The 22,387-nt window shown below is 39.3% G+C and overlaps 1 non-coding gene across 1 annotated transcript; it reads right to left on the bottom strand.

Annotated features, from left to right (window-relative positions):
• Positions 1-19,941: 19,941 nt before the first annotated feature.
• LOC134371353 (U6 spliceosomal RNA) lies at positions 19,942-20,048 on the bottom strand. The gene has a single exon (XR_010022782.1). It is a non-coding gene; the product is annotated as a U6 spliceosomal RNA (small nuclear RNA).
• Positions 20,049-22,387: the final 2,339 nt, after the last annotated feature.

The raw sequence follows: 22,387 nt of genomic DNA on the forward strand, positions 1-22,387 counted from the left end.
CATATAATATGGATTGCGTGAAGGATTTCCATATGCTCGGATAATTCAGGCATATATACAGATGATGAACATTCCTTGCATGGTGACCAGTGATCCCACAACTGAGAGATGAGTGCAGGTCAGTAGTTCAGAGCCTCAGCATCGGGGTCACATGCCTGCATTCCATGTTAGTTCTTCTACTTAGGAGCACATGAGCTTGGACACATTCATCTCTATGTCTTTTCCTTCACCCAGAAAACGGGGATAGTAAATAAACCAGGACATATGTCTGTGGCAAGTGTTGAATGATTCAATGTACGTTAAGTGTAAAATATAAATATTCATAAGGCTGGATTATTGGTGAAAGGTCCTGCCTTAGATCTCACAGCTTACCAAGACTCAGAGACTCATGCAAGCCCAGGATTCCAAATTCCCAGACCATTGTTCTTATTATGACATATAGCTGCTTGGCCTAAAATCAACCAGTTTATCCTAACACAGACCGAGTTTTGAAGGAGTCAGATAAAGATGTCAAAAACACTGTCTGTGTCTGCCTGAGGGCCCACTCAGTGGCCATTCTACAGAAAAGGGCGGCACTGTTCACCAGAATGATCCAGTTGCCTGAGCCATGGTCAACAGATACCTGCTCAAATGAGATGAACACTAGTTTACTGGGGGGAGCAGCATGATCTATTTAAAAGTCTGAATTCTAAAATCTGTGAAAAAAATAGCATGTTGGATTATTTTTCAAAAATATAAATGCCTTTAAACTTAGTTGCTACATCATGGAAATGATCGTGGCTGAGGTTTCGGAGAGTTGTGGATGAAGGGTCAGGAGAACTGAGTCACACAATACATGAACACAGCATTAACAGCACATTTTTTAAAGCTACAACTCTACATGCAAATTTATACAATTGTCACTGTATACAATTTTTATCTGGCTTTATATGTACATATGTTATCTACTTGTTTCTCAGATTAAATAAATCTCTGTTCTTGATTATTAGTCTCTACAAATTCGTCCTATTTATCTTTCTGTGTTGAAATAGTGGCTATTTACTGGGTAACTGAGGGAAAAAAAATCATTGCATTTGATTATGTTTACCTCTGGAAAGATTGACTAATCACCTATAATTGATGGCTTTGTAATTTTGAATAAACCCCAAACTGTGTTTTGGTTCATACACTGAAACTTAGACAGTACACATTCTCATGATCTATTTTTTTAAAACGAGTTATATGAATGAGAATGACATACCGAAAATTTCCTAAACTAAATACTCATTTTAGGAAATGGGGAGAGGAAAGGCATGTTAATAACAAAGATAGATACACTTTATTGTGTAAAATACCTCAAAACCATCTCCCCCATTTTGGATTCTATTCAAATTTCTGAAATTAATAAATGTACTAGATCTTTACTTATGTCAAACTGCATTAAAAAGTAATTTGTACTAATTTCCCCAAGGGAATACCTAATGATGGGGAGCTTTAGGGGTGCAGAATATAATAGAAAATGATATGTTTCTTATATGTAAATAAAGTTTAAAGGCAAACTGCTTGATAACTACTACGTATATAAATTGAAAAATAAAACTGAACTACAGAACACATTTATAACTGTATATGACAAAATACAGAGAAAAATATTTTAAATATTTTTAGACATATTAACTAGTCCATGTAAAAGGACAGCATTTGTGAGGCTAATATCTAACATACCTCTAATGCAGGAACACAGGTTCCCCATGATGAAGACAAAAAGCAAGAAATGTTCTACCTGCTATGAGCTTTGAGCAACTCAACACAGACAGTGGCAATCAGTTCCGAGGGCTGCACCTACATAATCACATCACCACGGCGACAGGGCATCACAGAACTTTCAGAGTGAGAGCACAGTCTGCTGTGTGAGGCCAACTGCTTCTATACAGACAATGGTTTTCACATGTACAATCATGTCATTTAAGAATAAATGTTTTATTTGAAAAAGTGATTCCAAAACCCACACATTGTTACTCCCTGTTTTTGAAAACAAATTATATTAGAGGAAATGTCATACCAACAAATAAAGTCAGTAGTGAATATCAAATTCAAAGGAACAAAGCTGACATGTTTAGGACAAAGATTCCATCATTGATTTAAAAACAATATCCCTGAGCTGGCTGGTTTGCTCAGTTGGTTAGAGAGCATGGTGGTAATAACACCAAGGTTCAGGTTCAATCCTTGTGCTGGCCAGCAAAATAAATAAATAAATACATAAATACATAAAATAACATAAAATAATAACATCCCCACCCATTTCTACCATTCCTGAATCACCAAATATCTCTAGAACCACTAATTAAACTTTGCCCTAGATTAGATAAAAGGCAGCATTAACAGATATTCAGTTATTAAAGTCCTATTTTTCTAAAGATATAACTATTAAACTATATTTTTATCATATAAATGTATATTACTCTCTACTTAGTTGCCTCTCAATCTCTAAATTCACTGAGAAATTTCCCTGTTATTGTGCATGTATATGAGTAAATACTGTAATCACTATATTTTAATTAGTTCATTCTTGTGCGGGGGGGGGTGAAAATTTTGGGAAAAAACATATAAGTAGAATTTCAAAGCATCTTCATAATGTTAAATTTAATGGGTATTCTGGCTCATAAATCAACACCCAATCCAATATATTCATATGATCTGCTCATGAAAACAAGCTACTGGAAGGAAATTAGTGACTAGCCCCCCAATAAGTGGAATGAGTAAAAATTTAGGATGAAGATGAGAGATCTGCCATGTTTAAAGAGAATAGGTACCTTTAATGGTATGAAATACCACATTATAGATGCTGATCTCTGCTGATCCTTCAAAACTTCTACCACAAATAAATCAGATAGATCATGAATGATTCATAAAAACTGTACTAATATCAATGGTCCCATATTTTCTCCAGTTATTATCCACCTGAGGGAGTGACTGGGTAGGTGCAGAAAGGACAGGTGATTCTATACTGTTGTAAACAGAGAGTGTTAACGGACTCCAGCTTGAACAAATATATATAAATATATATGGATATATGCATATATAAAAATACATACAAGACCATAAATATACATTTGAATTGTAGTATTTTATACACTAATATGTATCTATTCTAAATGCATCAAAAATGCAACAAATGAGAAAACAGATTCACATATCTGAATGCCAAATTGAAACAGAATATCAAGTAGGAAGTAGGAAATATGTTAAGAGAAATGTATCCATCAGATTAGAGGAGCAGCACTCAAAAGACAATAATGAAGAGCTGTTCAGACTTCTCATTTTGGAAACAGTGGGAATGAAGCAGAAAAAAATATTTTCTGCTACCACTTCACATACCACAGTATATAAAGAATAAATGACAAAATACAGGTATAACCCTCGGGAAAAAAAAAAATGACTGTTCCACTGTCAGTGCTGCGTAAGTGTACACTTAAAACTTTGTAGGACACAGCTACAGCAGTGCTGAGATTGACATAAAGGTACACATTAACAAAGAAGAACTTTTCAAATCAACAGTCTCAGTAAGGAAGTGGAAACTAGAAAATGAAGCACAAAATAAACAAAAGGGAAACGTAAGGATGGACTATTGCATACACTTGCAGAAATCAATAAAATTGAAAATAGGAAAAGAATAGAAAAAATCCATGAAACAAATAATTGGTTTTCTGAAAAGATTAGTAAAAGTGCCAAACTGCTAACAAGACTGACAAGGAAGGAACAAATGACCAATATCAGGAATGAAAGAGCTGATGTTATTACAGACCTTATAGACCTATAAAGGATGATAAAGGAAGACCATGGAAAACTTCACACCCATGGATTTAACAACCTAGACAAAATAGACCAATCCTTAAAATAACATAATCTATCACAACTCACCCTACCTGAAATATTGTGTATTGAATGGAATTTGATGGGACTTCATTTAATTTTTAGACCAATTTGTGGAGCATCAACATATCGTGGAGTATTGTGAAGGATTAACAATATTAAATTTATTATCTTGGAACATTGAATGTCTTTCTATTTATTTAGTTCTTCTTTAATTTCTTTTAACAATGTTTTTGAAAAATTATTTTTCAGCATACAAGACTTGCACTTGGCTTGTTAAATTTACTTCCCAATATTTTTTTATATTGTTATTTATGGAATTGTTTTCTTAATTTAATTTTAAGATTGTTCAGTGCTAGTATATAAAAGTACAATTAAATTTTGTGTATCGATCTTATATCTTGTGACCTTGCTGAACTCATTTATTAACGTTAGTGGGTTTCAGTGAATTTCTTAAAAACTATTATATTCAAGTTTTTGTCATCTGCGATAAAATACAATTCCACGTCTTCTTTCCAATATGGAGGATTTTATTTAATTTTCTTGTGTAATTTCTCTGGAAGATACCTTCAGTTTCATGGTGAATAGAGTGGTAGAGTAGATATTCTTGCCTTGTTCCCAAATGTCTAGATAAAACACCCAGTATTTTACCATTATGTGTTAGCTATAGGTTTTTCTTTGATTCCCTTTAGAAGATCTAGGAAGTTTCCTTGTATTCCCAGTTTCCAGAGAGCTTAGTCGTGAATTAGTGTTAAATTTGTCACATGTTCTTCTGTATCTATTGAAAGGATCTTCTCTTTTCTTTATTTTATTATTTTGTGTATTGCACCGATTAATTTTTGGACGTTAAGTCGGTGTTGCATTTATGAAATAATCCCATTTGGCCGTGGTGTACAATCATTTTTATATGTTACTGGATTCAGTTTGCTAATTTTTTGTAGGATTTTGTGCGTGTATTTACCAGGGATATTCATGCATAATCTTCTTTTCTTGTATTGGTTTTGTCTGGCTTTAGGATCAGGGTAATACTGCTGTTATACAATGAATTAGAAAGTGTTCCCAGTAGTGTTCTTCTGTTTTCCAGAAAGGCTTGTGAAGAATTGGTATTAATTGTTCCTTAAAGTTAGTAGAAGTTACCAGTTAAGGTATGTGCTCTAGGCTTCTCTTTGTGGAAAGATTTTTAATTAAATGAATCATTTTACTTGCTATATGTGTATTCACAGATTCTATTTTTTCTTGGGTATACTTTGATAATTTGTGCCTATCTTGTTATTTATTTGGAATTTGTGGTATTCCATGTTTTTAGATTTTCTAGGCAGTTAACATTGACGATTCAGGAAGTTTAATGTAGAAGAATGAGGTTTGGTGTCCTCAATGAATGAGCAAAAGTTTCTCTGTTGTAGGATGGAGAATATAACTATAAATTCTTTGCTTTACACTCATATTCATTGAGAGAGTCACGTGAGTTATTCAATCTAATGGAAATTAGTGAAGCATGCCATTTGAGTTTGTATTTTATCCAGATAGTATACTGAGAATACCTCCTCTTTTTCATCAATATTTAGATAGAACAGAAGAACAAATGGGAATTTGATGAATCAGAGAGGTAAGTACTTATTTAGTCCATGCAATGTAGTAGTCACTGTTATAATTCATTTACACATATAGATTAAATAGCTAATAGTTTAAAGAGTATGACACACCAATTCACAGACAGTGACACGTTGACACATAATCATATTAGGTGATATTAAAACCATTACAGAAATAAAATGTTTTGGTCTACGACACGTAAATGAACATAAAGAATGTTAAGTAACATTATTAGAAAGTTTGACTAATTAGGCATAATGACAGATGGACAACATTATTCACCAATAAACATGAGATACACATTATTTTGTAATACAAGAGAAAATTATTTAAAATGGTAAGATTTTAGACCTAAAAGTCTCACTAACTTCATGAAAGCCAAAACCAAAGAGGTTGTATTTTCTAGGCACTGTGAAATTTTAGAAACTGAATTAATGTGTAAGCAAACAGTAATATCTAGCCTCATGCTGATTTCATTTAAAACCCTTTTAATTAACTTCTTGATTAAATGGAAAAGGCAAACAGATTATTTTTACAGAGTTAGGTACATGCTAAGGAGGTGGCATGGTGATTGAAGCCAAGAGACCTGAGCTCAGGTAAATAATTCTACCCTATTAGCTTACGCTCTATAAACACAGCAATTCTGGCCATACGCCGGTACTGTTCACTGCAGTGGAGTATATCGTTTCAGAAATTTGCATAACATGGAATAAATTGTTATGCATTAAAAATAATCATTCTCTACAATTTATTGTTAACATATGGTATATTGAGGGGGAGGAATGTTCTAAATAAAGAAATTTGCAATATATTGTGAGATGATGTTGTCTCCCGGAAAATACATATGTCAAATATTTTACACATGTGGATATTTGTGCTTATGGGAAAAATGTATTTCAAAAGTTTTTAATACAAATAAGTAAAAACCCACGAGAAATCCACATGTTGTATAAGCCATATATTTAAAATAGTAGAATAATTATATAAAATAAGATAGATATAAATCATTTGTTTTAGTTATTTAGAAATCATTTTATTGGTTTTTTATCTTTCATAATTTATAAATTATCTAATTCTTGTAATCAAAATAGATGAGTTTTATTCCTTCTCATTCTATTTATCATATGTCTATATTTGTACTTTTTATTTAATTGTCATGCAGTAATGCATTTTGGCAGCACAGTCTTTCATTTAAGTAATCCTTTCATCAACTTTCTTTAATGTTTTCCTGTGCATCATATATTAACTTTATTATGTTATTCAAATGTATAAATTTTATTTGGATCTTTTCCAAATATGATTTATAAAGTCTGTACTTTCTTGCTCTTTACACATTATTTTGATTTCTCATTTTTCCCTTTGTATTAATTTAAAAAATAATCCCAACATCTGAACTTTGGGGTGTTGTTTTGCCTGCCACGGATTTGTCACCCCTTTTCCCCTGGGTGATGCAGCCACCAAAGATTACTCAAAGCCTATCTCTTTTGAGCAGTGAGAAGCCCCAGAAAGGGGTTAATCTCCCAGAACCCTCAAGATAGAGGCATTCCTTCCATTTGGGAAATTAACCACGAATTGGGGTTATTTTCCTGCATTTATTCTCCAGACCAAGAAGTCACAGGAAGAGACATAGGTAGGGTCTTGCTAAGTACAGTTTTACAAGTTTTACAATAGAAGCTGGTAACATTCAGTAAAAACAAGTCAGATGACATTCTGTTAGGCAATTAAGTGATGCACTAACAAAGGCTTGATTTAGCTGACATTCCTTTTCAGCAGCTTTTTAGTAACTTTACATATCAATTAGTAATTTGTCTGTCTTAGAACCAGCAGCCTTGCTGTGTTAGGATTCTTATCTTGCAACAGAGATTCAATAGCCTGGGGGAAGTTTCCTGTCCTTTGCAAGGTCAATATTTGAAACTGCAAGGCTTTGGAAAACCAGGCCCTCTGAGGTACATTTGCTTTATGAATCCTCTACATTGGGGGATATCTAATTTCTATGAACTTCCATTCTGGTGACTTATTTCCTGTGTGATTCATAATTTCTAATTTGATTCTCACATTTGAGATACCTTAATGCCTGGGAAGTCTCCAGTTTGTATATTTCTTGTGTATTCTGATTGACCTGAGGGCCTCATGGTCTGAGAATCACAGAATAATCCAGTGTCCTATGGGCAGCACTTGACTCTCAGTTTGATTACTCTTCTAGGTCCTTCTCTTGACTTACTTTTGTTCCTGGAAAGTTTCCATATCCATATTTTCCTTCCAACTCTACTGGGCTTTTGAAGGATTCTTAAAACTTCCTGAGTATCTTTAGATGTTGTGAAACTCAAAAGCTTTTGCACAGCAAAGGAAACAGTCAACAGAGTGAAATGACAACCTACAGAGTGGGAGAAACTTTTTGCTAACTATGCATCCAAAACAGGATTAATATCCGGAATATACAAGGAACTCAAGCAATTACACAGTTAAAAAAAAAAAAAATCCCAAATAACCCAATTCAAAACTATTCAAAGGAGCTGAGTAGTCATTTTTCAAAGGAGACATACAAATGGCCAACAGGTACATGAATAAATGCTCAACATCACTAGTCATCAGGGAAATGCAAATTAAAACTACATTGAGATATTGCCTCATCCCAGTTAGACTGGCTATCATCAAAAAGAGAATAACAAATGCTGACGAGGGGGTGGAGAGAAGGGAACACTCCTGCACTGCTGGTGGGACTGTAAATTGGTACAACCACTATGGAAAACAGTAATGGAGGTTTCTCAAACAACTATAGACAGATCTTCCATACGATCCAGCAATCCCACTTCTTGGGATATACCCAAAGGAATGGAAGTCATCATGTCAAAGGGATACCTGAATTCCCATGTTCATTGCAGCACTGTTTACAATAGCTGAGATATGGAACCAACCTAAATGTCCATCAATGGATGATTGGATAAGGAAAATGTGGTATATATACACCATGGAATACTACTCTGCCATAAGAAACAATGAAATTCTCCCACTTGCAACAACATGAATGAGCTTGGAAAAACTTATGTTGAGTGAAATAAGCAAAGCACAGAGGGATAAATGCTGCATGTACTCACTCGTAAGTGGGAGCTAAAAGAGAAAGAAGGAAGGAAAAAAAGACCACAGTGGTGTGTTGAACTTACAAAGGGAGAGAACATACCTAGGGATACAATGTGAGGTGGGGCAAAAGGAGATGGGGAGGGAGGTTGGCGATAATTGGGTGCGGAACACAGGGTATAATCACAATTTGTGATAATAGGCATGCTGCCAGTATGGATCTGGCCATCACATCTTGGGCACAAGGGATGACAGTCAGCTTTGTATCCCATGAATATTCACAACCAATTAAAAAAAAGAAAAAAACAAACAGTCATGAAAATGTCAATCAAAAATAAAATAAAATAAGAGATTTGGAGTTATGTAGTATATTTGTTCCAAAAGTACACATATCCACAATGCTCAAGAGTAAGGTATTTCACATAGATATTCCATCACAGACAGTAGTGTCTCATAACAAATACCAAGTTTCTTCTTTCAGAATATCCTCTGGCTCTGACAATATACCATATATTAATAATGACTGTAGACTGAAATTTTTTAATATATTAGAAATAGTTTCATGTGTTGAACAAATTTCTAAAGTTATAACACTACACTTTAGTGAAGAGTACTGAATATAACAAAAATTTATTTTTTTTAGTAATTTTAACATATTTTTGTAGAGTTTGTTACCTGAACTCAGGTATGGGTTCTAATCACATGCTTTCTCCTTAGCACTTTCCTAACCTTCAAAGGAATCTCATTTAAAATTTTCTATTTAATCTAGATTTTAAAAGATCAAAAATTACATTTGCATGTGGCTAGGTAATACTTGTTGGCTATACTTTAACTAGTAATTTTTATTGTTACTTAAGAGTTGACAGAAAGTACAACCTGTAATATTTCTGCTTTCATACATTATTAGCAACTCTGGAGCCTAAAACCATGTGATTTTCAAAAAATTTTTCTGGTATTTAAAAATTATGTGTTTTCTTAATGTACTGGTAAACTTGTCCTTGTGCCTATCAGCCTATTTAGTAATTCTTTCCAATAAAGTTATTTAACATTTGCTTTGTAAATGTATTCTTTATACACCAAAATAATAACTGATTTTGCGATAGTTTTAATGCCACCCATGATAACTGTAAATATGCCAATTTATCCTTCTTTTCAATGAATCTTGTGCTATATATTTAAAAGACAGGTATTTTTTAATGGTAACGTAAGTGGAAAACAACTGCTTTAATGGAATAGCATATTCCATTAAATAGTATATCTTACTTAGTATATCTGGGTGAATAAAACAATACATATCACATGATCAGATATAATTGTCATATGCTTGTTCAGAAAACTATGATTTCAGGGCCCATCTTTAAGATAAGAATTCATCCAAATCCCCAACCGGATAGATGTTAGTCATCTTAGATTTTTCTCTTTTCCTGATCTCCAACAGACATTCGATGGACACGTTTTGCCAATTACTTCATCACTTTGAATTTTTAATTGCTCCTTTTTTTTCTTCTCCACTGTCACGAATCTTGCAAATGACATTGTCATCTCCCCATTAATAATTGTCCCTGGTGCTTAACTAATATTCCTGGCTCAGATATTGGCCCAGTTTACCCTTCAATCCAGTTTTCCCACATGTGTATACTCATATTGTAGAGAAATCCAAGGCTTTGTTCTTAGTTTATATTCAGAATTTGGGCTCCCGTTCTCAGTGATTCTCTCTTTCTGTAATCCCACCCCTCTTTAACCAACCTCTCTGTCAGTCCCAAACCTTGAGTTCTGAATACTAAAGTCAGTTAGGCTGTGGACAAAGCGAGCAGTGACCCCAATCTCACCTCTCTCTGTCTTTACATCTTTAAGGTTTCTGTTTTCAGGCTGTGCTGACTCATACATTCGTGGCGTTGGGTTTCTCTTTTATTTCATTATTGTTTATTTACATATCTTATGCCTTGAGAAGGTACATGGGTGGGTGTAAGCCAAGGAGACAGCTCAGAACCTCGGACATCAGCAGGAGGGATTGGTAAATGGCAAACACCAGTCACTTATCAACACGCAGGGTGACTATGCCTTCCTTGTGTCAGGCTCTGTGCCAGCAGTGATGAGCCCCGTGGGCTCCTTCCAGGGTCCTGCATGCAGCCTGTGTTCACTCAGCTGGCCCCAGCATCTGGAAGTGATAATCTGGTCACCTCCCCCTACACTGGAAAGAGCAGCAGAGTTGGGAGGACAGTGTGGGTGGCACCACCAGCTCCCAGGAGAAGCCCCAAATGGTGATGTCTGCTGGTTTATATCCCTAACTGCTTCTCTGACTCCAGATCTGGCCACATGGGCTCCTGTAATTGTCTGAACTCCTATCTGAGGATAAGGGTGATTATTACAATTCAAGATGTTGAAGGAGCCCAGTGCTAACCTAGTGCACCTGCCCCACAGGAAAATGAGTTACAAGCCCCCATCTAATCCCCAGCCTGACCCATAGACCCACTCTCACCCAGTTCCTGCAGGCATTTCTCCCTCTAGGACCAAGGTTCTGAGGCCCTTCCCTGGGCCTGTGACTTTCTATTCAACCCAATCTTTGTACTAAGCTATAAGGATTAAGGTGAGCCTGGTTGTTGCTCAACCTCATACAGACATGCAGCTCTGGTGACAAACGCTCTTTTTCATCCCAGATGCCTGGGCACGTGGCCTTCGTGTATGTTTGTGTCCATGGTCAGCTCAGGGGAGCTGAGCAAACAGCGAGCTCACTGAGCTGTGATGTGTTGTGACTGCAGCTGTCAGCACCTCCTGGGACTCACAGGCCATCAAGGGCCAGGCTCTTTCACCCCAGGGGGCCTGGTTCAGGTGAAATCTTCATCCTCCTTTTCCTCCTCCAGTCAGCAGAGGCATTGCCCAGGGCTGAGGGGCGCTGGAGGTGGTCAGGGTGCAGGGATGTATTTGAATGTAGAAACCCCTCCCCCACTGGGACTTGCACAGACTAAAAGAGAAATAGGGGACCCCAATGTCCATGCTGGAATCTTGGGATGTGGATCTCCTGAGCACCTGCACCGTGACCTGGGTCCCTCTCCTCATTGTCCTCCTCATTCTCTGCCCAGGTGAGGCCAACCTGCTCTGGGTGGAAGGCTCCATGGGGGAACTTAGCCACCTCTGCTCCACTCCCTTATCCACTTGGCTCATCGTTCTCCCTGTCACTGCCCACTCCAATGTCTGTGGCCCAGGTGGGGCTGACTCAGCCTCCCTCAGTGACCAAGTCTGCTGGACAAACAGTCACAGACACCTGCACTGGAAACAACAACAATGTTTTCAACCAGGGCACAGCTTGGCTGCACCAACCCCCAAACCTCTGTCCCACAGGAATAATAGCCAGCAAGAATCTCAGTGAGATTCTCCGGCTCCAGGTAAGGCAACCTGGCTCTCTGACCATCTCTGGGCTCCAGCCTGGGGACAAGGTTGATCATCACTAGCTAGGACAGGACAGTGAAATGGATGCTTGTGTTGGAGGTCCAAGGGGAAATCAGATAAAAACACTGAACTTCCTCCTGTCTAGTCTATTCACTATCCTGAGCATAGTGGTGCAATGGACCTGTTAGAGGATGTAGGCTGGGTTCCTGGTGGGCAATATTCAGGGTTTGAAGGTACTTTTACAAAAGGGTCTCTTTTAAATTGGGACTACTAACAAAACTCAATAAATTCAATTAAGAATGATTAGAATTACTCATTCAAGAGTTCCGGTCAAGGTGGTGGAATAGGCGGTCCCCAGTGTCACTCTCTCCCACTAATCAACCAATTTACAACTATAAAAATGTAACATCAGCCACACTGGGGCCGCTGGAGCTCAGGGGAAGAGGAGGAGAGACATATGGAGTTCATGAAGGCGGGAGAAACCACGATGACAGAAACAAAAAACTGCTCTGAATGTTTTGGGCTGTGGCCGCGTTAAGCTTCCAGCTGCTGAGTGCATAGAGCAGGAGCCAGCAGAAGCCGCAGCTGTGCCCTTCAGATAGAGTTACTTGGAGGTGACAGGGGAGAAGAGAGCTTTGGTGGCTCCGAGGACAGCAAGACCACTAATAGGGTTCCTGTGGACCCACACAGGAGCAAGGAGCCAGAACACAGCTGTAAAAGGGGAGCCATTCAGAGGCCAGTGAGTCATCGCAAGGGACCGGCACATGCCCCGTCCCATGGGAAGTGTTTGGAACATGGGTGGTGGGGGAGACAGGCCCACCAGGAGAACACTGGGACACAGCAAGGACAGCCAATCCGCCCCCCAGTCAGCGCAGGACCACTCAGAGGAGACTGGTCGGGAATGCAGAATTGCATGGGGTGCAGTTTGATGAGAAAACTCAGGCCCAGATCAGAGTTTCTACACAACCCAGGTGCACTGGGTCTATGGAGAGCCGGAAGTACCTATAAGGTCAACCATTAAACCCTGAGCTACACAAAAAGCCTTCCCTAGGGAAACAGCAGCAAAGCAGCAATTTAGCTCAACCACATAGCTCCAGTACTGGTTCCCACAGGAAGTTCCCCCGTTTTAGAAGTAAGCAAAGGACAAAAAATTAGTTCAAGCCCAGGCACACCACCAGTGCCTTGGGGCCTGCAAGAGGACATGAGGCATGAAGCCAGGGATCAGACCTCACTCCCACATCCAGGCATACTGCCAGCACCTTGGGGCACACTCCGAGGCCTGGGGCATGCAGCCAGGGACCGGACTCCCCTCCCTCAACCAGGCACACCACACCAGCACCTCAGGGCCTGCCCAGGGACCTAGCATATGGAGCTCAGGACCAGAACCCCCTTCCACAACCAGGCACACTGCGCCAGCGCCTGAGGGCCCAGTCAGGGACCCGAGGTGTGGAGCTAGGGACCAGACACTCCCCACAACCAGGCGCACCACCACCACCACCATGGAGCATGCCAAAAACATCACCTCCATGTGGGTGGCCCACCACAGCCACCACAATAACCATGGCTGCCATGAAAGCAGCCAGATACCACAACCACCATGCAGATGGTCCACCAACCACTGGAGTGCATTGACACAAGGAGAGTCACCAGCAGAGGTAAAGAAAAGAAGAGGATGTCTCTTTCCACAAAGCCCATTTCAGAGTGACAGAAGAAGTATCTGCTATGTGATAATACTGGCGGACCTGATCACACCTCTTAGCATTTCACAGATCATCTAGGCAACAAATCAACAGAGTAACCATTATTCTTTCAGAAGGAGAGAAGAAATCTAGGGCAATTAGAGGGGGGAGGGGGAGGGAGAGGGTGATGGGGAGAGATTGGAGAAGGGGCATAAAGAATAATTATGATTTGTAACAATATATATGCTAGTAATATTGATTTGATCAACATATCTCAATGTTGAACCCCCAAAATATGTATAATCAATTTTGATTCAATGAAAAAATTTTTAAAAGAATTACTTATTCAACAAAAATCTATATGCAGCCCAATTCTAATCCTGTTGTGATCTGTTTGGTTATAGTCCTTACATATATTGATTAATAATGATAACAAAGAACAGAGAGGCTAGATATATTACATAACCTCTTTTATAAAGAAACTGATAAATAGTAATGCCTAGAATAGCTAAAGTACTATTCACATACCCAAGTTCATTCTAACAATCTTTCAATTCTGTGTCATAATCAATTATGTGATTTCCCCACCATTACAATGTAGACTGGCCCCTTCCTGTTATCCCTAACACCGGAACAGTGATGCCCCAGCGCAACTTTCCTCTTTAGTTTTTAGGACGCTGGTTTTCTTAATCACACCTGGAGAGCCCCATCTTTACCTTTTCCTACCAGCTCCTGAACGCAGCTGTATGAGGAGAATAAAAGGTATCCACAAGGGTATATATGGAATTAAGTCCCCAGTGACAGTTTGTGCTTGGGAAGGATTTGGGGCCTGACCCCAAGCAGTGGTATCTAATTAGTTACCTTTATAATTAACGGAAATTAGCTACAAAGAGAGGTGAGGGAAGAGCATGCCAGGTGTTGGTAACAGTATTTGCCAAGAATAGAAGAGAAGAAAATTTGGTTGTTCATCTTAGTAATTAAGAGAACTTACATCTGGACTAGGTGTGGCATATCTCAGAGGGACAGGGGCAGGGGAAGCAATTCTAGAAGAGTCAGCATGAGGTAAAGGGAAGATGTGCACAGATCATTAAGATCTGGCATTTACAATAAGCTCTCCAACTGCAGAGTGGAGAATGGATTGAAGGGTAAACTGGGCCAATATCTGAGACAGGAATATTAGTTAAGCACCGGGGACAATTATTAATGGGGAGATGACAATGTCATTTGCAAGATTCATGACAGTGCAGAAGAAAAAAAGAGGAGCAATTAAAAATTCAAAGTGAAGAAGTAATTGGCAAAACGTGTCCATCGAATGTCTGTTGGAGATCAGGAAAAGAGAAAAATCTAAGATGACTAACATCTATCCGGTTGGGGATTTGGATGAATTCTTATCTTAAAGATGGGCCCTGAAATTATAGTTTTCTGACCAAGCATATGACAATTATATCTGTGGTTACTTCTGGGAAGGGAAAATAATTTGGGGGAGTTTCACGAGAGTAGAAGGTGTAAAGAGATTTTTTTTTTAATTATATATACTTTTGTGTTTTATAAAATTTTAAACTGAGCATGTGTATTTGTGCAAGGTCAATGATCTCAGATGCTGCCAAAACACCATTAACAGGACTGACTCAATATAATTCAATGGCAGTTTGTGATTTTAAAACATTTGAAAATAGAAAAGAAAAATCACATTGAGGAGGGTGTGTGGGTAGCTCTTCCGCACACAGAGCAGTAAGATCCCAGCTGCCCTCACTGAGACCCAAGAACCTGACTCTGGGACAAAACAGGACAGACCCACCCTATGTGCCTGCACATAATGAGAGCCTGAGCCACCGTGTGATTTTCCTGGTTACTGAGAATGTCACAGGTCCTGGCTGCCTCACCTTATGTGGGAACAGACAGAGATCAGCACAGCTGAGGTCTTGGAGGAGGGAAGGTCATCTGTTCTCAGACCAAGGTTACAGAGCATCCCTTGTGTGCCTGGACAAGGGAAGACCTTCTGGGACAGTGCAATAAATTTAGGATATGCTCTGAGGGAAAGTTCTGGAACCAGAACAAAGAAGATTCTTAAGTGTTTCCCCAGGATTTTGGAAGGGGACTTGGAAAAGATGGCTCGTATCAAATACCTAACCTACATCATACAGCTTTGTTCTTAAATAGCCACAAACGATCATACTACAAATAGCTAGAAAACATTTATTGAGGGCTGTTTGTGTGATCGGTGTTTTCTTTATTATATGTAACTAGACGCTGAGGCTCATGGGGTTGGAATCACTCACTCAGGGGTCTCACTAGTCAGGGGCTGCATCAGTCTTGGAACTTGGGTACCTCTGACCCCAAAGATGAGCTTCTCAGTACGGAAGGGAGGCTGCCCCCAGGACGTGGACTCACTGGCTCCACCTGGTGACCAAATAGCCAATGGGATATCCTCTCTCCTTCATCACCTGGAATTTCATTCTGACCTGAACTTAATGCACGTCTTTTTAAATGACTCAGTTACAGTCACCCTAAGTGTTACAGATGACACAGTTCTGGATCATTTGACTCCAGGTCTCTCCCAGGACAATCTCACTCTGATGTATGAGGAAGACAAGGCAGGGAGGCTCAGCTTACGGCCTTCTGGACACCTCAAACACAGGACCCAGCACTAAAGTGGTGCTGCATGAGGTCTGGGGGTGCTTGGGACACAGACACAAAGTCAGAGCATCTCCCCAAGGACCAGAGCACATAGTGGGATGTGGTCTTGGCCTGGGAGACGCAGGCACAACTGCCTCTTCCAAGACTTTAAGCCTACCATGAAGCCCCACACCACCTTCACTCCCTGGTCTACCCTCAGGACTGTGGGGTCCCGTTTTAACCATGGAAGGGCAGCTTTGGAGCACCAGCAAACCTGTCTCTCTCTTATTCTCACTGTGTCTCTCTGTGTCTGTCATCTCTCTTCCAGATCCTTACTCTGACAGACTGAGCAACGTCCTCACCCCTGACTGGGAGGGGCTCCATAACAACAAAACCCAGGGAGTCGGTGAAGGGAGGACATTGAAATTCACCAGTATGGTGCTTCTCCTGTAGGTTCTGGACTCTGCGATTGGGATGAACAGTGAAGGAGAGGGCACCTGAATGAACTCCTGTGAGACCCCCTGGGCTTTGTCTGTACTGAAGCATATCTGGAGATAGAATGAATATTTTAAGAAAATCTTTCCTTTATTCTGCACCTCAAGTGTTCTCAGGACTAGATCTGAGTTGTTCAGACTCTTTTCTGAGACATTGTACTCACCAGATTCCTGCCGATGTTTCTGGCATAAAGGCAAGTGATAAAGGGCATATTATGGGATTATTCAGGATGACTCATTTCTAATACAATTTAACTGACTGGAAAATATGAAGTTAAATACCTACAGAAGAAGATGTGTCCTGTATGGGGAACATAATTGTCTACACAGAAATTTTCTATGCAGAAAATTATAAAGAAACCACAAAAAAGTTCATTAAACTGATAATTAAGTTCAGCAAATTAAAGGAACACAAGGACAGTATATAAGAGTCAAACATATCTCTAAATATCAACTATGAACAACAACTGGAATTTGAAGAAGGAAAAACAAAACCACCAATTAAAATGGCACCTAAACATGGCACCCACTTACCCACAGGATGAAGGTTAATATCGTCAGTTATTAGTCATATTAGCATGAAGTAATTTCTTATAAAGGAAGGATAAGGACACTTCACCTCTGGGCTATTCTTCACCAAAACCATAACCTTATGTAATCATGAGAAAATATCAGACAAACCCAAATTTTGAACAATTAGAAAAATTCCACAAAGTAGTCTTTAAAATCTCAAAGTTGTAGATATCAAGGTGAGACTAAAAATCAATCACAGATTGGAGGAGTCCAGGAACACATGATGAATGATGCAATGTGGATTTCTTGATCAAATCCAGCTACAAATAAAGACATTAGTGGAGAAAATTGTGAAGTCTGAATAAAATTTCATCATAGATAATATTATTGTACCAATGATAATTTCTTACTTTTTATAAATACATATTTATGCAAGATGCTAACAGAGTGAAGAATACATAAGAGTTGTCCGTACTATCTTTGCAAGTTTTCAGTTAATACAAAAAATACTGCAGAATGCAAACTTTTAACACACACCCAAACACACAATAAAAACAAAACAAAACAAAAAAACCCGCTATTGGCTCCTCTGAGTTTGAAACCAAAGTCTAATTTTTTTGCTCTACGAGTTCCCAGGCCTGCTGATAAAACTTTTCACACTCAATCCTGGGTCATGTAATCAATGTTCCCTTTAATACTCTCTGAAGAAATAGATGAAAGTAGTTATTTGTTTTATATGTTTGTTTATTTATTTTGATGATCGAGGTAAATAACCTCCACAGAATCATAAAAGGAGAATCTTTTATCAGTCCAGTTACTGAAGAAAATCATTAAGAATAGGTACTACGAGAATTTCCATTTGGGGCCTCATTCTTCTGTGTTACTACTAAAAATCTGGATACGATATGTGAAAGAAGTATAGAAAGATTCTAAAATGTGCAAAGAAAAAGTCTGACTTCCTACACACCTCAAAACTTGAGGAACAACACAGCAGTCAGTCCCCTTGATTTCCTTGTCACCTCCCCAATATCCAGGGCAGGATGCTGCAGAAACGTCCAACACAGAAATTCTTAGAGGCATAGAGTGAAACAACGCTCTCCAAGAAAAGCCTATCCACTTTCTGAAATGACCTGGAAATCAGATGGCCCAACAAAAGAAAATCATTTTGTCAATATCCACCCAACACCAGCCTGTTTCATGAATATCCCGGAACTCTGCCTCCTGCCCCACGGGTTTCGGTAGTCTGGGCAGAGAGCTGTCCTTCCATCCACAAGTGGGTAGTTCTCACTTTGCCCAGCTGGGGTAGGGTCAGAGGGGTTCAGTGGGAGCTGAGCCTCCGCCCCACAAGGCATCAACAAGACTGAGCAAGGTTGTACCTGTCAGGCTTGATATCCCATTTCTTTGTTGAAAGAAAGGAAGACCTGTCTCCCTGCTTTATTTCTATCACCATGAATAAGGAAGATGTAGCCAGGGAGCAATGTGGAACTTCTCAGAGGTGAACAAGGCCTGAAGCAAACTCAAATGGCCCTGCACTCCTGCTTACAGACCCGTGTTATATTAGAGCAGATGCTTTCTCCCAGGGGCAAACTCTGCATTCACAGCCACTCCACACCTCCCTCTCAGAATGGAGCTGTTCTCAGGGCTGAGGACTCAGAAGTGTTTGTCATGGTGACAAAGGGCTCAGATTTGCATAATGCACCACACAAATACCAACCTTTCACCCAGGGAGTTGAGAGAGGATAAAAGGGCCCTCAGGGAATCCAGGATCAGTTTGAGGGCCAGGGATCTTGCAACGTCCACACCATGGCCTGGACGCCTCTCCTGTACACCCTCATCACTATTTGCTCAGATTCATGGAGATTTCTGTCCAGGCTTTGGAGGGATCCCTCTGTCTTCCTTCATCATTCCTGTCATGTGTTTGTTTTTGGTTTTAGGGTCCAATTCTCAGGCTGTGGTGACTCAGAAGCCCTTGCTGACCATGTCCCCAGGAAGGGCAGTCACTCTTACCTGTAGCTCCAGCACTGGAGTGGTCACTATCCATACTGGCTCTAGCAAAAGCCTGGCCAAGCCCACAGGACACTGACTTACGATACAAGCAACAGACACACCTGGACCCCTGTCCGGTTGTCAGGCTCCCTCGTTAGGGGTAAAGCTGCCCTGGCCCTCCCAGGAACTACTGCTGGCTGGTATATAATGGAGTATGACACAGTGACAAACTCAGATGAGGAACCAAGATATAAACCAGCCAGTGGCCCAGCCTGAGTCTCTGAATGATGTCCCAAACTGGAGGTAACATGTTCAGAGGTCTCAACTCTCCAGGAACTCTAAATGAGAGAAAGGTGAAAAAGAAAAAAGGACACTCAGATGATTCTCATCCCACTTTGAGCCCTAAAGTGGAGAAAATCTCAGTGAATGATTAAAGAGAAGCTGGTCCATTTAAGCCAGAGCCCATTTGTTTTTTAATTCACAGGAAGCAGTAAAACCTGAATCAGCTGAATGTGCTGAGGGCAAACATTTTTTCTCTAGAAATAGGTGTCCCTTGATGTACTTTGCCAGCTAAGTCGAAATGAAAGCAACACTCATTCTGTACATGACTTGAAGTTCTGTCACTTCATTGCATTATAAATAAATGCAATTTAATTGAATACAACCTAAGAAAATGAATAATGCAAAGCTTTAGAAAACATATTATTTATTATTATCATATATAGATTTCAGATTTGAGACCATTTAATCTTTTTTTCTTTTTCTGAATGGTCTCCACAATTCTTGCACAGGGATCATGTTAATCTTTTTGGTATAGTTCAAATTTCAGTATATGTGCTATTGGAGTGAACACTGGTTTACACAATTCTGATCATGATACATGCTTATATTGATATTGGAATCATTGTACTTATGCAATGGTTTTTGTTTATTCGTTTCCTTTTGTTGTTGTTGGGGAAGAAAACACATAACATAAAATGTACCATCTTAACAATTTTAAATATATTTCAGTTGTGTTAGGTATGTTTATATTGGTGTGAAATTGATCCTCAGGAATTTTTTACATATAAAACTCTATACCCATTAAAAGTCAACACCCCTATTCCTTCCTCCCCAGCTGCTGATAACCACTATTCTTTCTGTTTCTATGAACTTGACTACTTTAGGTAGTTCATATAAATGGAAATCATATAGTACTTGTCTTTTTGAGACTGAAATATTTTACTTAGCATAATGTCCTTATGGCTAATTCATCCTATAGCATGTGACTGGATTCTCTCTTTTAAAGTCTTAATAATATACACACCCTACAGTGCCGCTGCTGTGTGATCCAGCAGGTAGGCCTCACCACCACCACCCGTCTCCAACCCCAGCCCAGTCCAGTGTGCACAGAGCAGGGAGATGTCCCGCAGGGGAGGCGGAAGCTCTGCAGAGACCACACACCCTGCGGTGCCACTGCACGACTCAGCAGCCTGGCCAAGTGCATGCTGACCAGAGATGTGGCTCCCCAGAGAGGCCCAAGACCTGCGGCAACCACGCATGCAAGGCACTAGTGGCCAACTGAGCAGACACTGAAGTAGCCATGCCAAACTGGCAACCCCAGCAACATCCTAGCCAGACAATAGTGTCAAATCTGTGGACTGTGAAACCTACCACAATGACTAAACATCAAAGGAAAGGTACCAGAAATATGAAAAATCGAGAAAGTACAGCACCAAAGGGTAATAACTCTCAAGCTCTAGATCCTGTAGAACAAGAAACCCATGAAATGTCTGACAAGAAATTTCGAGTGATAATTCTAAGGAAACTGAATGAGATACAAAAAAACTCAGCTAGACAACACAATGAAATGAGGAAAAGTATACAGGACCTGAAAGAAGAAATGTACAAGGAAATCAATGCCCTGAAAAAGAATGTAGCAGAGCTTGCCGAACTGAAGAATGCATTCAGTGAAATAAAAAACATAACAGAGACTTTAACCAGCAGGCTTGCAGAAGTAGAAGAGAGAACTTCAGACCTTGAAGGTAGGCTGTTTGAAATAACACAGGCAGACAGAAAAAAAAAAAAGAAAGAAAAAAGAATCAAAGGCATTGAAGAAAATCTGAGAGAGATATCAGACAACATTAAGGGCTCAAATATCCGAGTCATGGGTATTCCAGAACGGGAGGAAAACGGAGATTGCGTTGAAAATATAATCAACAAAATAGTGGCAGAAAAATTCCCAGGTATAGGAAAAGTCACAGATCTTCAGATTCAGGAAGCTCAAAGATCCGCAAATGTATTCAACCCAAAAAGGTCTTCTCCAAGACATGTTATAGTCAAATTGGCAAAACTCAAAGACAAAGAGAGAATCTTAAAAGCTGCAAGAGAGAAGCGTCAAATCACCTATAAGGGAACCCCAATCAGACTAACATCAGACTTTTCATCACAAACCCTAAAGGCCAGAAAGGAATGGGATGATATATTCAAAATACTAAAAGACAGAGATTGCTAGCCAAGAATACTCTAGCCCACAAGGCTATCCTTCCAAAATGAAGGGCAAATAGCATATTTCTCAGACAAACAAAAACTGTGGGAGTTCACTACCACTCGATCACCCTTACAAGAAATTCTCAAAGGAGCACTGGGTTTGGTACCTGAAAAACAATGACCACTGCCATAAAAACCCAAGAAAAATCAAAACCCACTAGTATAATAAAAATGGCATCCATGAAGACAAAACAAACAAACAAAAACTCTATCTACAACCTAAGGAACCAACAAACACAGAAACCAAACAGTAAATCAGAAAGCAAGGAACAAAAGACACCTAAGACAACCAAACAACCAATAAAATGCTAGGAATAAATCAACACCTTTCAATAACAACTCTTAATGTAAAAGGCTTAAATTCCCCAATCAAAATACACAGACTGGCTGACTGGGTTAAAAAGGAAGACCCAATTATATGCTACCTTCAAGAGACCCACCTCACCCATAAAGACTCACATAGACTAAGAGTGAAAGGATGGAAAAAGATTTACCATGCAAACAGAAATGAAAAACGAGCTGGAGTAGCTATTCTTATATCTGATAAAATAGACTTTAAACTGAAAACCATAAAAAAGAGATAATGAGGGCCAATACATAATGATAAAAGGATTGATCCATCAAGAAGACATAACAATCATAAATATATATGCACCCAATATC

The sequence above is a fragment of the Cynocephalus volans genome, chromosome 2 (genome assembly GCF_027409185.1).
Source record: "Cynocephalus volans isolate mCynVol1 chromosome 2, mCynVol1.pri, whole genome shotgun sequence".
NCBI lineage: Eukaryota > Metazoa > Chordata > Mammalia > Dermoptera > Cynocephalidae > Cynocephalus > Cynocephalus volans.